The sequence below is a fragment of the Nicotiana sylvestris genome, chromosome 3, assembly GCF_000393655.2.
Source record: "Nicotiana sylvestris chromosome 3, ASM39365v2, whole genome shotgun sequence".
Classification (NCBI taxonomy): Eukaryota; Viridiplantae; Streptophyta; class Magnoliopsida; order Solanales; family Solanaceae; genus Nicotiana; species Nicotiana sylvestris.
Window position 1 is genome coordinate 84,922,574 of NC_091059.1, and position 16,636 is coordinate 84,939,209.

A 16,636-nucleotide genomic window follows, 5' to 3' on the forward strand; every position below is an offset into this window, starting at 1 on the left:
TGGATCTGCACATGAAAAACATGCGTAGAAGGGGCATGAGTACACCACAACGGTACTCAGTAAGTGCCAAGCCTGACCTCGATTGGGTAGTGACGAGGAAGGACAGGGCCCTACTGAGGTTAAATAAAATATAAAGATCAGCAGTACAGAATAGAACAGTACAAATAAGTACAGTAGTAAAATAACACAAGAAGTACAGGACAACAACTATACAGAAACAAGGTAAACACGGAAAGGAAATACATCTCAACAATAACAATTAGGGATCTCCCAAGATACCATCTTGTAGTCCCATATGTACATATCCAATGGATCTCCTGGGATCCCGTCCCGTAGTCCAACTCATAGTACGCGGGGATCTACCAGAATCCCATTCCGTAGTCCCAAATGTAAATACCTAGTACTGGGGGAATCTACCGGAATCCCGCATCCGTAGTCCCAAAATAAAAAGACAAAGGAGAGCTATTGGAATCCCACATCCGTAGTCCCAAAATAAATACACAGCAGCAACAGGAAAATATACAAAAATAACAAAATTTCATATCAAGGCAACAAGTGATTCTAGCCTAGCATGCTGCACAAAATTCAGGTAAGGCAGTTTGAGCGTAAAGTAGTTAAGTCATTTAGACATGCTTTCCTAAGCTAACACAGGCTTAATAGTGCAAATAATAGGATCAGGAAAGGAAACATACTAGTAATTACTTAAAGAAAATCGGGTTTTCAACAATCAGCACAAGTACGCACTCATCACCTCATACAAGGCATTTCAATTACCAAATATACCAAATCCTAAGGGGAAGGTCCCCCACACAAGGTTAGACAAGCCACTTACCTCGAACCAGCTCAAAAGTCAACGCGAGACCACGTTCTTGCTATGAGTACTCGACTCCATATGGCCCAAATCTATTCAATTCAATTGCATAATGTAAATAATACTTCAAGTAACTGATTCTACAATAAATTCTAAGCTAATACGCGAAATTATGAAAAATGACCAAAATGCCCCTCAGGCCCACATCTCGGAATCGGGTAAAATTTGTATTTCCAGAAATCTCGCACTCTCACGAGTCCAGTCATATCAGAAGTACCAAAATCAGACCTGAATTTGTCCCTAAAATCATCACTCAAAAGTCTCAAATTAGACAAACCCTAACCCCCAAATTACAACTAATTTTCCTTAATTTTCATGGTTAAATTGATAAAAATCATTCCAATAATGAGTTTCGGGACCAAAGACCTTACCCCAATGAACTCCTCTGAAAATCCCTCTTGAAAAGTGCTCCCCAAGCTTCCTCTCATTTGAAAAAGATGAAATGGCTAAATTTCACGAAGGCAAGAATTTATATATTCTACCCAAGGATTTCCGCATTTGCGGCCCCTGGACCGCATCTGCGGTCCCACTTCTGTGAGGACTTCGTCGCATCTGCGACTTTCACTTAAAGGCCAATTTTCGCATCTGCGGTTACCTTTCCACAGGTGCGGTACTGCTTCTTCGGTGAATTACCTGCATCTACGGAACCTGCTGATCCTCCCAAAATCCTCATCTGCGCTTGCTCCGTCGTTTCTGCGGCTCCGCACCTACGGGACCCAAACCGCAGGTGCGGTTATGACTGTAAACCAGCTGCTGCAGCAAACTTCAAACTCCAAATCCTTCTGTCAACCATCCGAATTCATCCCGAGGCCCCCGGGACCTCAACCAAAGGCACCAACAAGTCGCAAACCACTATCCAAACTTGTACCTATCCTTAAAACACCTAAAATAATATCGAAACCTCGAATTAACCATGGATTTAAGCCTAAGAACTCTAAAATTCTCAAAATATGCTTTCGATCAAAAAGTCTATCAAACCTCGTCCGAATGACTTGAAATTTTGCACACACATCACATTCAACACTACAGAGCTACTCCAACATCCGGAATTCCATTCCGACACTCGGATCAAAATCTCACTATCGAACCGGAAACTTCGAAAATTCAACTTTCGGCATTTGAAGCCGAAATTAGCTACGGACCTCCAAAATACAATCTGAACATGCCCCTAAGCCCAAAATCACCCAATGGAGCTAACAGAACCATCATATATCCATTCCGAGTCCGTCTTCACATTGTTCTGACTACAGTCAACTTTCCAACACTTAAACTCTCATTTAGGGACCAAGTGTCCAAAAACTATTCGAAACTCAAACCGAACATCCCGACAAATCAAAATAGCAGAAATAAACTTGGGAAAAGCAGTTAATAGGGGATCGAGGCATTAATTCTTATGACGACCGGCCGCGTCGTCACAATAACACACCCAATCAATAGTTATCAATTAGCCTGAAACTGTAATGACGAGTGACCAGCCCACTACCTTACCACATCTGGCATTTTTCCACACTGTTTATCCTTCCAAACTCCATAAATCAGTAGCACAATAGGCCAGCACGAGTGGACTACAAGACAGTGTACTAAAAGTGAAATAAATTAAACTCACGGCTTCCAATCACCATCCCGTGAGTTCTACCTATTAGAAAATGAATTTATCAATCTTCCTTGATATTTAAAAGCTTAAATACAGAAAGTAGAAATTTTCTTAACTATGAAGTACCTTCCAAAACTCAAACTATAAAGAAAAAGAGAGGCGATATAGCGAGACTTATGTCGTAGAAATCATTCAATGTTATCGCTTCTTAATTTTGTACCCGGGATATTAATCTTCTTTGAAACCCTTGTAGGGAGTTTAAGGGTACGTTTATGGGGTTCTCTGGTTATGTCCTATATATATATATATATATATATATATATATATATATATATATATATATATATATATATATATATATATATCACATTTTGAAAAGTCAAAGAGGTACTAGCTTGGCAACCTAGCATTAGCCCTTTTCTGACGCTTATATCTTTTTATCCGGATGACGTATGAATAAAAGATTAAGACAGTTGGAAACTACATTCCAAGATCTTCAATTTGGTATATAATATGTCCTAAAAAGGCCTCATATAACAGACAAAATATATTGCTCAAAAAGCTTCAGTGACACACCTACTTGTCACCTAGTCAGTCTGTGCGGTCTCGCAAAACTGTAAATATCTCTTTACTCCGATGTCGTATTGATGAACGGTTTACTTAGTTAAAAACTAGACTCAAATATCTTCAATTTTATATGTGGATCATCCCTTAATTTCAAGCATATTGGGTGAAAAGCACATCTACATTTGACCTAATTTTCAACATATTTATGAATGTAAATTTTGATGACCTTTGCCAACTTTTGTTCCACAACTCGCTTGACTTCAAAAAGTAATACACGAATATCATACGGCTAATAAAACTCATAATATAACCTCCTTATCATGTTAAAAACCCTTGTCTCACTCCAAAGATCATGTTATAACATTCCAAACTTATGAACTTTCGACGAAACTTATTTTTCGTTTAGCTTCTAAGTTTTTCAACCCTCTTGGTACTTGTTATTCATAATCTTATTGATAACCTTAATTTATGTACTTTCAAATACGATCTCATTTCTGAGCTTACATCAATTTACTTATGAATAGTCTCTCGTACGAAGATAGAGGGTGTAACAGTTTTAATTCTTTAAATTTATAAAAAGTGAGAACTTTTGATCTCCGTAAAATATTGCACAAACGCTAAATGTTTAATTTAATACGAACTGTGAACAAGGATTTAACAAAAACTATCAGGAAAGTCCGTTAAAATCCTAAAGACTGTAATACCAAAAACTTCATCAAACAACATAAATAAATCAAAAATAGCAAAAAATGCGTTCCATATATTGCAGGAAAAACTGAAAATAAACCTAAAATAGTATAAATAACATAAAGTGCAACTTAAAATTAAAGTTTCCGTTGACCTTTTGGGCCAATAAAAACTAACGCTTATCCCATTAAATATTTACTTTCACTAGAATAAAGGGATTTTTTTTTCTTTCCTATGTAAAATTTGAAACTTATTTATTAAAATTACCCTAGTTTTGTATATTACCCGCACTAAATAAAAATTACTTAAATTATATACAATCCATTATTAGTACCTTAAATTAAGGGATTTAATTACATCTTTTTTCTTTTTTTACTCATCTTTCCCTATTCTCCGCCTCTTTCCATATATAATCCATTATTAGTTCCTTAAATTCAGTTACATCTTTTTCTTTTCCTCCTCTCTCTTTTCTCATAGTGCCTTAACTATAGTATTTATGTAAAATGAAAAGGAGATAATTATTATTTAAGGATCACTTCCTCTATATATGAACGATAATGAAATGAACGAATCACAAATAAATTTTGGCTTTTCTGAATCAGAGGAAAAGTCCAAGCAATTTGTTATAAATGCTCAAAAATATTCTTTTATCCTAAACTATTCCCTCGAATTAATGCAAGGGTTCAATCATAACTCATGGTCATAATATTTTCACCCACAATAATCATTGCGATTATTGTCTATGTATTTGTATTTGGAGGGTCTATATGCCTTCGAAACTATACAAGGAATTTCGAATGCCGGAATTTTTAATTTTGATACAATTTTGATACATCTATAACAATATATAAATTAAAAATATATTTTATACTAATAATATACAATTTTTTTTTATAAGTTATCTACAACTTTCATATATTATTTTTACCCAGTTAAATACAACTTCAATCTCATACAACTTAAATACAAATTTTATACAATATGCCTTTTGTATGTATTTTGTATATGATTTGTATATATTTTGTATGTGTTGTGTTCTTCCTCCTCTCAAAAATTTCAATCAAAACTTCATTTTAATACAATTTTGATACATATCAATAATTTTATCTAAAAAAGATAGTATTTATAACTTAAATACAAATTTCATACAATGATTCATACATTATACAACAATTTTTTAACTTTCATATAATATTCAAATAAAAAATATATAACTACAACATAATATAATTTAAAGATAAAATATATATTTAGAAGAAGAAGACAATACATACAATATACTTACAAAATTATATTAAAGAAGAAGACATGTGTAACGACCCGACCGATCGTTTTGAGCATTAACAATTCGCTCGGTAGTTTGGGGGCACGAGTAGCTACGTATAATGTATTAGGACTTGTGTGCAAAATTTGGATTCATTCCGAGTTGATTTGATATGTTTCGACGTGGGTTTTTGGAAGTCAAAAGTTCGAAAGTTCATTAAGTTTGATTTGAGGTGCATTTCGTCGTTTCGATATTGTTATGTGTGTTTTGAGGCATCGAGTAGGTCCGTATTATGATATGAAACTTTTTAGTATATTTAGACGGGGTCCCTAGGGGCTCAAGTGAGTTTTGGATAGGTTTGGGTTGTGTTGCGCTCGTTTTTCTTATGTTTTGACGTCGTTTCTTCAAGCATAAATGGTACCACATTGAACAAATGAGCTTCGATTTCTGTTTTTATTGAAGCATTAGATCCGCATCGTAATTACAGAGCTATAGCAAAAAGGAATCATCAAATTTAGACATCCTATAAGGATTTTATGGTCATTTTACTAAGAATTGGATTGCCAGATTTTTCAGACTAATTACGAAATTGCCACTGCTGCGTATTTAAAAATTTGAACTATTTTCAAATATTGAAACCAACATATCTCCTTCAATATAAAGTCAAATGGGTTGATTCAAGAGCCTACCTTGAGTAGAATTTCACAAGGAATCCACTGGAGGTATTAATAGTGAGTTTTGAGATCTTTTGGCATATGAAACGAAGCAGAACAATGTTAAAATGAGGGTTTTATGCATTTAATATATTTTGATTTGGGGAGCTCGGAATTAGGCAATTTTTCGAGGCACTTTTCAGCATATGAATTAGGTTAAGTGTTCTCTACTAGGTTTTTATTATATTTTATGAACCCATCTTCGAATTTAGCTTTTGGTTGATGAATTTTAAAGAAGAAATTGGGGTTTTGGCCTAAAGTTTCATAATATAAAATTTTGAGTTTTGAACACCGATTCAGAGTCGGATTTCAGTGAAACTAGTATGGTTGAACTCGTAATTGAATGGGTTGACAAATTTTATAAGTTTTGTCGAGTTCCTAGGTGCGGGCCTGGGTTGGGCTTTTTGCCGATTTTGGGCTTTTTATTAAAGATTCGACCTTTTCTGATTGGGATTGGTTCCTTTAGCATTTTTTGATTTATATGAGTTGTTTTTGATCAGTTTCGAGCCATTTGGAGGTTGGAACGCGTGTGATGGGATTCTTGGAGCATCGCTTGACTTGCTCGGTGTCGGAATTGGCTTATTTAAGATAAGTAACTCTTCTAAGCTTAGTGCTGAGGGTATGAAACCCCAAACTACTTGTTATGTGATTGGTATTGAGGTGACAGACATGCTAGGTGATGGGCGTGTGGGAGTGCACCCTGTGAAATGGGACTCTGTTATTCCCATGGCTTTGTATAGTGGAGAGAGTGATGACTGAGTAAGGCCAAGGGCCAAATTGTGAGGATATAAATATATATATATGGATCGGGCTACACGCCGCATCGATATATGGATCGGGCTGCACACCGCAGTGATATATGGATCGGGTTGCATGCCGCAGTGATATATGGATCGGGCTACATGCTACAACAATATTGGGTCGTGTTGCATGTCGTAGCGATATAGCGCTTGGGGTGTAGGATCCCCTCCTGAGTCTGTACACCCCTAGTGAATGTAATTGATTATATATATATATGGATTAGGCTGTATGCCGCAACAGTTATTATACAACGCTGAGTGATTTAAGGTGATGAGTATTGAGCATAGTAAGAGAGGATGCAGGGTAATGAGATTGAGTAATCTGAGAGTGTGAGTACATGGTTCATCTCTGAGAGACATGGCATTCACATGCATACATGACATACAAACATAGAGATACATTCTTCCTCATGCTATATAGTATCACGTCATTCATGACTTATTATATATATTGATATGTGGATATGGACAGGCACTTTATACTTGTTATTTGGAAAGAAAATGAAACATTTTATTTATTATGGAAAGGATATTTGGAAAATTACAATTTTCAAACTTACTCGTACTTTTGGCATTTTCGGTAAGAGATCTAGGATTTTCTTTCACTAATATATTTGAAAAGCATGACCATTTTCTGGAACTGTGAATGAGCTGAGTATTTTACTTTTGAGATATCTCTTTTATACTTGCATTTATGTTGTTATGACATGTTGTGGAAATATTAGCTTTGGACCTGATCCAGTGTTAGCTCGTCACTACTTTCAACCTAAGGTTAGGTTTGTTACTTTTTGAGTACATAGGGTCGGTTGTACTCATACTGCACTTCCTACACCGTGTGTGCAGATCCCTGATGCCAATGTTCCTACATTCGATGGTTGCTGGATTTGAAGGCGTACCCGTGTTCCTGCTGTAACTGCCTCTTGTTCACGGTTGCCTTAGACTATAAAATTCTGTTTATGTACTTTTCAAACACACTGTGTAATTGTTCCACTGTTTCTTTGTAAACTCCATTCGTAGAAGCTCATTATTTATACTACCAGTTCTTGGGAAATGTATAAGATTTAGATAATTCTCTTATTTAATTGTTTAATTAAGCTAAATAAAACTGGATAATTGTTAATTGGCTTACCTAGCGGGTTGGTTTAGGTGCCATCACGACTTGTAAATTTTGGGTCGTGACAAGTTGGTATCAGAGCTCTAGGTTCATAGGTTCTACAAGTCATGAGCAAGTGTTTAGTAGAGTCTTGCAGATTGGTATGATGACGTCCATATCTATTTTCAAGAGGCTACAAGACATTTAGGATATACTTTCCATCTTTCTTTCCTTATCGTGCGACATTGATTTAGCTTGAAGCGTGACTCTTTGAATTCCTTCCACGCATTCGTATGCGCATGTGAGAGCTCGGTATCAGCTGTACAACGACGGCTTGTGATTCCATGAAAGAGGTGCAAGATGTAATTTCGGTATGCTGATGATGGGCCAGTCTGGAGGACTTGAGGCCGGGTTTTTACTGTGGTTTGAGCACAAAGGTGTTGATTGTGTGAGCACGTGCTTTTGGATTTATATATCTAGCAGTGTCCCTATTCGTAGAATTTATGGCTGGATGGCTATGTGATGAGTATGATGTGACTGCGAGATGTGTTCATATGGTTGAATGTGATGAGAAGGGTCTACTTGGAGTGTAGAAAGAACTATTTGGTGCTTTATTTCCATCTTGATTTAATGTATAGTCCCAAGTTATGGGTGTGTTGAAGGGTCTTTTCATGTTGTTTAGTTGAGGAGTGAAGTAGATTTTATGTCATGATATGAGTTCAGACTCAGGAAGATTAAGTGATTGCATAATGGTTATGACTGTAGAAGGGTATAAGGAGATGTTAGTTTGAGGCGAAACAGGTGGGTTATCTCCTACGGGGTGTCCTGAGGTTTGTCTGACCCCTATGTAGTTTGTTGGGAGTTCTCTTTTCCCAGTGAAATATATGTGCCACAATTTGTGTTGGGATCACTTATGAGAGTGGGATTGACTATTACAAGGAATAATGCGAGATTTGCAGATGATCTGAAATACTAGATGGTTTGTGTTGCATGAGCTTATGAAGGATTTAATTGAATCTCACTATGGTATTATGGTAGTAATAGAGCATGGACATTGTGAGTTTTTTTGTTCTTTGATTTATGGCTTTGAGCCAAGTGGGGGAGTCTGCTATTGATAAGTTGATTTCACGGTTATGTATTGTATTGGTTTTGGTTTGAGGTATACTTGTGAATGAGTTATGTTCTGGAGAGGGTAAGATCGAGGATGACTTGAGCAAAGGAAATTCTGGGTAAACTTTATGAGTATATTATAATCATGGAATGATTTGATTTGTTATTGGTAAATGATGTAATGTGTATGGAGCAGGAATTTATTTGGTTGCATTAAGATGGAGTTACTTCCTTGGGTGCTTGAATGCTAATGGGGCAGCGGTCATTTGGTTTATTTGGTCAGTCTAATTGAGATTTGAGCAGAGTGGAAGACTCTCGAGAATGGTTCAAATGAATTCAAGATTTGTGCGTGGGAATTGGGAATCTTCAGGATATGTATTTGGCTAGAAACTGAGATTTATATTTGAGGATGTCAGGACTTGTGGCGTTTCTATATCATTATGGATCTGCATATCAGTGTCAGGAAGGCGAAGGTAATGGCTTTAGATTTGCAGAAGGTCTCTTCAGAGTGGGTATCTCGGTTGTGGTACTTTTGGGGTGATTAAGAGAGTATCAGCTACTTATGAGCCTTAGGGCGGTATGATTTATGCTAGGGTCTCGTGTGGTGAGTCTTGGTTGAGGATTGTGGTATTATGGCAAGGAGAAGTATCAATTTGAACGTAATTCAGAAGAAAATAGGATAAATAGGACAACTTGGTAGTAGGTTGGATCGGCATGGTAATGGATGCGATTGGCTCTTTTGGTCCTTATGAGGTAGTGAGTTTCTATAGGTGTTTTGTGGAAATACTCTTGGGTTTTGGTGGCCTGTGTGGCTTTGTTGATTTAGAGAGATTCAGTTCTGATGGTTTGGTTATGTGCAAATGGGTTTCGGAGAGTTCTCGATGGTTTCTACCATGGTTTGAGATGTATATTTTCTACTGGTGTGAGGAGCATGTGATGCATAGTGATTTTCTCTAGATGAAATCAAATGGAAAGTTCTTGGCTAATTGAGTGAGTAGTTGCTTGTGACTAGGAATGGATTACGAAGTTCTCGTATTTTTCCTATGATGGCATTGTATATGCGGTGTGTTGTGTAAGATTGAGATTTGCATGTGTAAGATCACAGTTCAGTTTTGAGGGGGAGGTCATAAGTCCTTAGGCAACATAGACAGTTTTAGATGACTAGGTAAATAACATTACTATTTGATATGGCTTGATGAGAGTATACATTTCAGAAGGAGGGGGGATGTGTTTTGATTTATGGATACTTCATTAGTATTGCGACACTCTCCTAGTTGATTGATTGCTGGTGTTCAAATTTTGCTTTGTGGCACAAAAGAATTATAGATGTATTCCTCGTGGGATGATCGTATATGAAATATGTGTTAGACATTAGGCGGTGGAGTTGGGATCAGATATGGTGATTCATGTGTTCTATGGATTTGGAGATTGGGAGCTCTCAACAGCAGATTGTTGCATGGTTGTAGACTGTAAAGTGTGGTCGAAGCTAGCCAGGTGATAGTATGTGTTATGATTCAGTCATTATGGACTTTCAGAGGATTATTTATCTATTTGTGGGTGACCAGAGTTGATTTGGGGGTCCATTAGTAGGCCCAATTAGGATGTGTATTCTACACCGAGTCGGATTGGTTGGCTCCATACTTCTATTGCTGAGGGATGTGCCATTTGGTTGTTGTTGAGCTTATTTGTATTTTGAAATGATCTATGATTTACTCTTTTATGCCACGAGGAGTGGTGATTCGTTGGTTATATGCACATATGGTGCGGTGTTATTTGAGCTTTATAGTGGAATTTGAGCCAGATGAGTATTTAAATATTGCATGATTGATTGCGTGTTGGCTATGTTCTTTCTTGATTGTGGTATTGTGTTATTTGTTCTCCGTGGTTATGGTAATGCACTTTGGGTGCTTGATGTCAAATTTTGCGTGGTTATTGATTTTGACCAGGGTGGCTCGAGGTACATAATATGGACCAGCATTTGGATGGGTCACTTATTGTAGCGGAGTTATGTTGAGACATGATCCTTTGTGTTAGATTCGTGTGTTTTGGTTATACGGTGTGTGAAAGGTTCTTAGCATTGCTTTGTGGCGATACTTGTTGTCATGACGCCAAAACCAACCCGGTCGTGATGGCGCCTATCATGGAACTAGGCCAGCTGACACAAACCCAAAACCAATAAGTATTTCCCATTCTTAGGATAAAATAAAATCTTTTTAACAATAAACCTTTATATAGTGTTTAAAATAAAAAAACAGTGTAGAAAGAAAGCTCGACATTAGGGTGTCACTAGTCATAAGCATCTACTACAGCTGTCTGACAACCTCAAGACCATTATGGTCGGGAAAAAAATCCCAAAAAATATACTAAGGGAGAATAAGAAAGGAGAAAAGCAGGGTTGTGATCGCCAGAAAGCTACCTTGCTAACTCCGATGAACCTGCCACCGAGCTCAGAAATACCTGGATCTGCACACAAGGTAAAGGGGGTAATGCGAGTACGCCAACTCAGTAAGTAAACAAAGTAAATAAAGACTGATCAGTAGGAAACAACAGAATCCACGTCATAATACCACAGTAAATATAGTGTGCTTCCATAACAGTTGTATAAATCAAATCATTTTGTCAAAATTTCAGTTTTCAGTGGAAATCATTTAAAGATGTGTAAAACTCCACTTAAAACATCTTTCAGCGGTTTTCAAAATAATTGATGAAATAGTGAGTAAAAATGGTGGATAACGTAGTTGGCCTCTCGGGCAGAACTCATTCGAATACAGCCCCTCGGGAAACGTAAAACATAAATAGCCCCTCGGGCAACATAGTCATAAATAGCCCCTCGGGCAATCATTTATAAATCACATAACATGTAAATCTTAGTGAAGATTTCAAAGACAAATCAGTAATTAAATTCCGAACATCTTTTGAAAACTCCAGTTTCAATGAAAGATGTTTAAAACAGTTGTTCAACATTTACCACAGAGGCTCAATATAAAGAGGAGTGAAAATAGTAATTTCATAATAATAAGCTCCTCGGGTAAAGTATCACTCATGTATATATATAGCCCTTCGGGCAGCCTCTCGATCACTCGAGACTTAGCTCTCATCAATCAGAGTTCACATTCAGCATCACGCTCAAGAGGTACCTTATAATAATCGTTGCGGCATGCAACCCGATCCATATACCGCTGCGGTGTGTAGCCCAATCCATATATATAGTCAACTGCGCTCACTAGTGGTGTGCAGACTCTAAAGGGGCTCCTACAGCTCAAACGCTATATCGCTGCGGCGTACAGCCCGATCCAACATATCGCTGTGGCATGCAACCCGATCCATAAATATATAATCCTCACACATAGTCCCTCGGCCTCTCTCAATCATCAACCTCACAATCATGTAGTCGGCCTCTCTCAATCATCGATCTCACAAGTCACTCAGACTATCAGTAAAACAGGGTGCTCAACCCAAAATATCATTTATAGTATCAAAACTGAGTAAATAAGGCTGAGTTATGAAATCAGTAAAACACAGCATGACTGAGTACAAATATTAAGTCAAAACAGTGAGGAATAGTAGTAAAAAGTCTCGGAAGGGTGCAAAACAGTTGGCTCGAGGCCCAAGTATGGTATTCCAACAAAAAACATAGCATGTGGGTCACCTCAAAGTAGCACAACGATGTGAAATCCGGGGTTTTATACCCTCAAGACAACATTTACAATCATTACAAAGCTCAAGCCGAATGAAATCCTACTTCGCGACGCCCTTGCCTCTCGACTCGGCCTCAACTCGCCTCAACTGTCTCCAAAATAAGAATCATAACATCAATATACGCTAAGGGAACAAAGCTCATGCAATAATAATCAAATTACATCAAAAATCCCGAAATTGGTCAAACCCGACCCCCGCGCCCACGTCTTGGAATCTGATAAAAATAACATCAATAGAATCCTTATCCTCCCACGAGTTCATACATACCAAGAACATCAATATCGTACCTCAAATGGCACCTCAAATCCCCAATTTAACTCTCCAATTTCAAGCCCTAATTTCCCAACTCTTTCTCTAATTTTCCCACTAATTTTCATGATTAAACAATGAAATAATCACCATAAACATAAAATACAAAGCCCAAGTAGCTTACCTCTCTGTCAACACTTGATTCCCTCTTGAAAACCCTCCAAAACGCGGATAAAAATGTGGACAACAACCCAAATTTCACGAAGGGGAACTTATATACTTTTTGACCCAGGGATTCCGCACCTGCTGTCCTTTTCATGCTTCTGCGGTCTAACCAACCACATCTGCGGTTTTCACTTAATGTCCTGGGACCGTACCTGTGCCCATCTATCCGCACCTACTATCTCGTAGGTACATTATACCTCCCACCCTTCAACTTCTGGCCTTTTCTCATATGGCTGCATCTGCAGCTGATCTAACGCTTCTGCGATCTCACACCTGCAGTCCCCAATCCGCAGGTGCGGTTATGACAGGAACTCAGCAGCTTCAGCTGCAACTCTAACTTCCAACTTCCCAATAACCTTCCGAAATCACCCCGAGGCACCCGGGGCCTCGACCAAAAGTACAAACAAGTCATATACCAATATTCAAACCTATACCAATCTTCGGAACACTTAAAACAACATTGAATCATCAAAACACCCTCGGATTCATATCTAAGGTTTCCAAAACTTACGCATCCCACAAATGATCAAAAAGTCTATCAAACCTCATCCGAATGACCTGAAATTTTGCACACATGTCCCAAATGACACAACGGACCTACTTCAATTTCCAGAGTTCCATTCTGACCCCGATAACAGAATTTCCACTGCTGACCGTAAAATGCCAAATTCCAATTTAGCCAATTCAAGCCTAAATCTTTCACAGACCTCCAAATTCCATTCCGGACACGCTCCTAAGTCCAAAATCACCCGACGAAGTTAACCAAAATATAAAAATCCAAATCCAAGATCGAATACTAAGAAGTCAAAACTTGGTCAAACCTTTCAAATTTAAAGTTTCAAACTGAGAATTGTTCTTCCAAATCTATTCCGATTATCCTGAATACCAAAACCGATGATTTACATGAGTCATAATACATCATACGAGACTAGTCATGCCCAAAAACTGGCGAGCGAAGTGCAAATGCTCAAAACGACTGGTCGGGTCGCTACATCCTCCCCCATTTAAACATACATTCATCCTCGAACATGCCTACAATTGTTTCAAAATCCATCAAATCGCCATGTATCCTCACTATGCACATACCCGAGGGTGATCCCACATCACCCCATCCCATATAGGTCCGATAGCACAACATAATTACAATTCCATAACCCAAGAAAGCCCATAAACCTTAGAACCAAATTTCCACTTCCAAAATCATCTATAAGATTCGAATCTCATATCTATAATCTGAATAAATTCAAACAAGCTGTAACAAACCATTCCTGCAACGTCAGATGCAATTACATGATATACAACATAACTCAAACACTCGTAGCGATAACTTCTATGCAGTAGTTGCTCAAAACAACCGAATATCGATAATAAACCTCTTATCAAATAAAGCCTCATTCTAACACTTCCGTATATTGCCAATGATGAATGAAACACACAGAAAGTCATAACCATTCCTCAGATCAACCATTCATGATGCTCCCTATCCTTTGGCAAGGACCATAGTAATTTCTAAGCCAAATCCCGATATTATCCTTCCAACATGCTGAAATCTAACCCAATAGTATTCATTCTAGATCGCAATGACCTCATCTCATCTAACACGACCACTCTAGTGACATGACACATCGATACAATCTAAAGCCACAACTCGTGCAACCCGTGCACCTATAAGCAACAGTCCAAATGTACTCAAATCATGGAAGGTGAATCAAATGAGAGAGCTATACCACAGGCTCACCAATACCACCAGAACACAATGCTGAGAACCCATCACACATCGTAGTAACAAAACATATGAATCTATCTCGAAGGATCATAGCTCAACATAACTTCGCCGTAATGTGCGACCCTATCCAAACACTAGTTCACATGAGACACCCCAAGTCACCATGATCAAAATCATCAACCAAGCGCAATTTGATGCCTAGCACCTAAAAGAGAATCACCATAACCATGGAGAAGCAAATGATGCAATGCCATACCAGTCCGAAAGAACATATCCAATGCGCAACAAATCATGCAACACCCAAATACCCATCTCATTCCAATCCCGCTATAAAGCCCAAATGGAACAACACCATATGTGCATATAACCACCAAATCACAACTCCTCGTAACATAGGAGAGTAACTCATAGATCACTCTAGCACACGAATAAGCTCAACAACAATCGAATGGCACATCTCTTAACAATAGCAGTTCGGAGTCAACAAATCCGACCACTGATGCAGAACGCACATCCATGCTGGGCCTACCAATCAACCCCAAGTCAATTCTGGTCACCCACAACAGATAAATAACCCTTTGAAGTCCACAATGATTGAATCACAACACATACTACCCTCTGACTAACCTTAGCTATATTTTCACAGTCCACAACTATGAAACCATATGCTCTCGAAAACTCTCAGTCTACAAATCCATTAGAACATATGAATCACCATTTCTGGTATCAACTCCACCGCCTGAATATCTACACTTCTTCGATTACATGGTCATCCTACGAGGAATACTCTTGATTTTTTTTCTGTGCCACAAGGCAAAAATCTGAACTTCAGCAATCGATCGAATAAGAGAGTGCCACAATACCAATGAGGTATCCATAACTCAACCACATTGCCCTTTTCTGAAATATATACCCTCATTAAGCCTCACCAATTAGCAACATCATTAGCCTAATCATCTGAAACTGCCCATGCTGCCTAAGAATTTATGACCTTCCTTTCAGAACTGAACCGTGATCTCACACATGCAAACCTCAATCCTACACAACATGCTGCATATACCATACTATCCTAGGATAAACGTAAGAACTTCATATCCATTCCGAGCCACAAGAAACTACGTACTCAACTAGCTAAGAACATTCCATTTGATCCCATCTAGAAGAAAATCCCTATACATCTCATGCTCCTCACGCCAATATAAAACATGCATCTCTAACCGTGGTAGAAACCATCAAGAACTCTACGAATTCTATTTGCACAAAACCAAACCATCAGAAGTGAATTCCTCTAACTCAACCAAGCTACGCAGGCCATTAAAACCTAAGAGCATAGCCCCAAAACACTTGTAGCAATCCACTGCATCATAAGCACCCAGGAACTAATCATGTCCCATACCATGCCGATTCAACCTGCTACTAAGTTGTCCTATTTATCCCAAGTTTCTTTTGATTTACCTTCTAATTGATACTTCTCCTTGCCATGATACCGAAATCCTAAACCCAGACTCACCACATAAGACCCATGCATAAAACTACACCGCCCTAAGGCTCATAATCCATTGTATTCTTCTGTAGCACCCTCAAATATACCACAACCGAGATATCCGCTCTGAAGAGACCTTCTATGAATCTAATGCCATTACCTTTTCCTTTCTGATATCGGTATGTAGAATCCATAATGATGTAGAAATGCCACAAGTCTTGTCATCCTCCAAATGTAAACCTCAGTTTCTAGCCAAATACACCTGAAATCCCAATTATTACATGTAAAATCTTCAACCATTAGAACCATTTTATATAGTCATCAACTATGATCAAACCTCAATTAGACTAGTCAAACGGACCGGACGACCTGTGCTCCACTAGCACTCCAACACCGCAGAAAGTAACCCACCTTAATGCAACCAAATAAATTCCTGCTCCATGTACATTTCATCCTTCATCAATAATAATTCAAGTCATTCCATAAATTCTTATATGCCCATAAAGCATAACACAACCCTTATCCAAAATTTCCTTTATTTGGGTCACCTTCGAT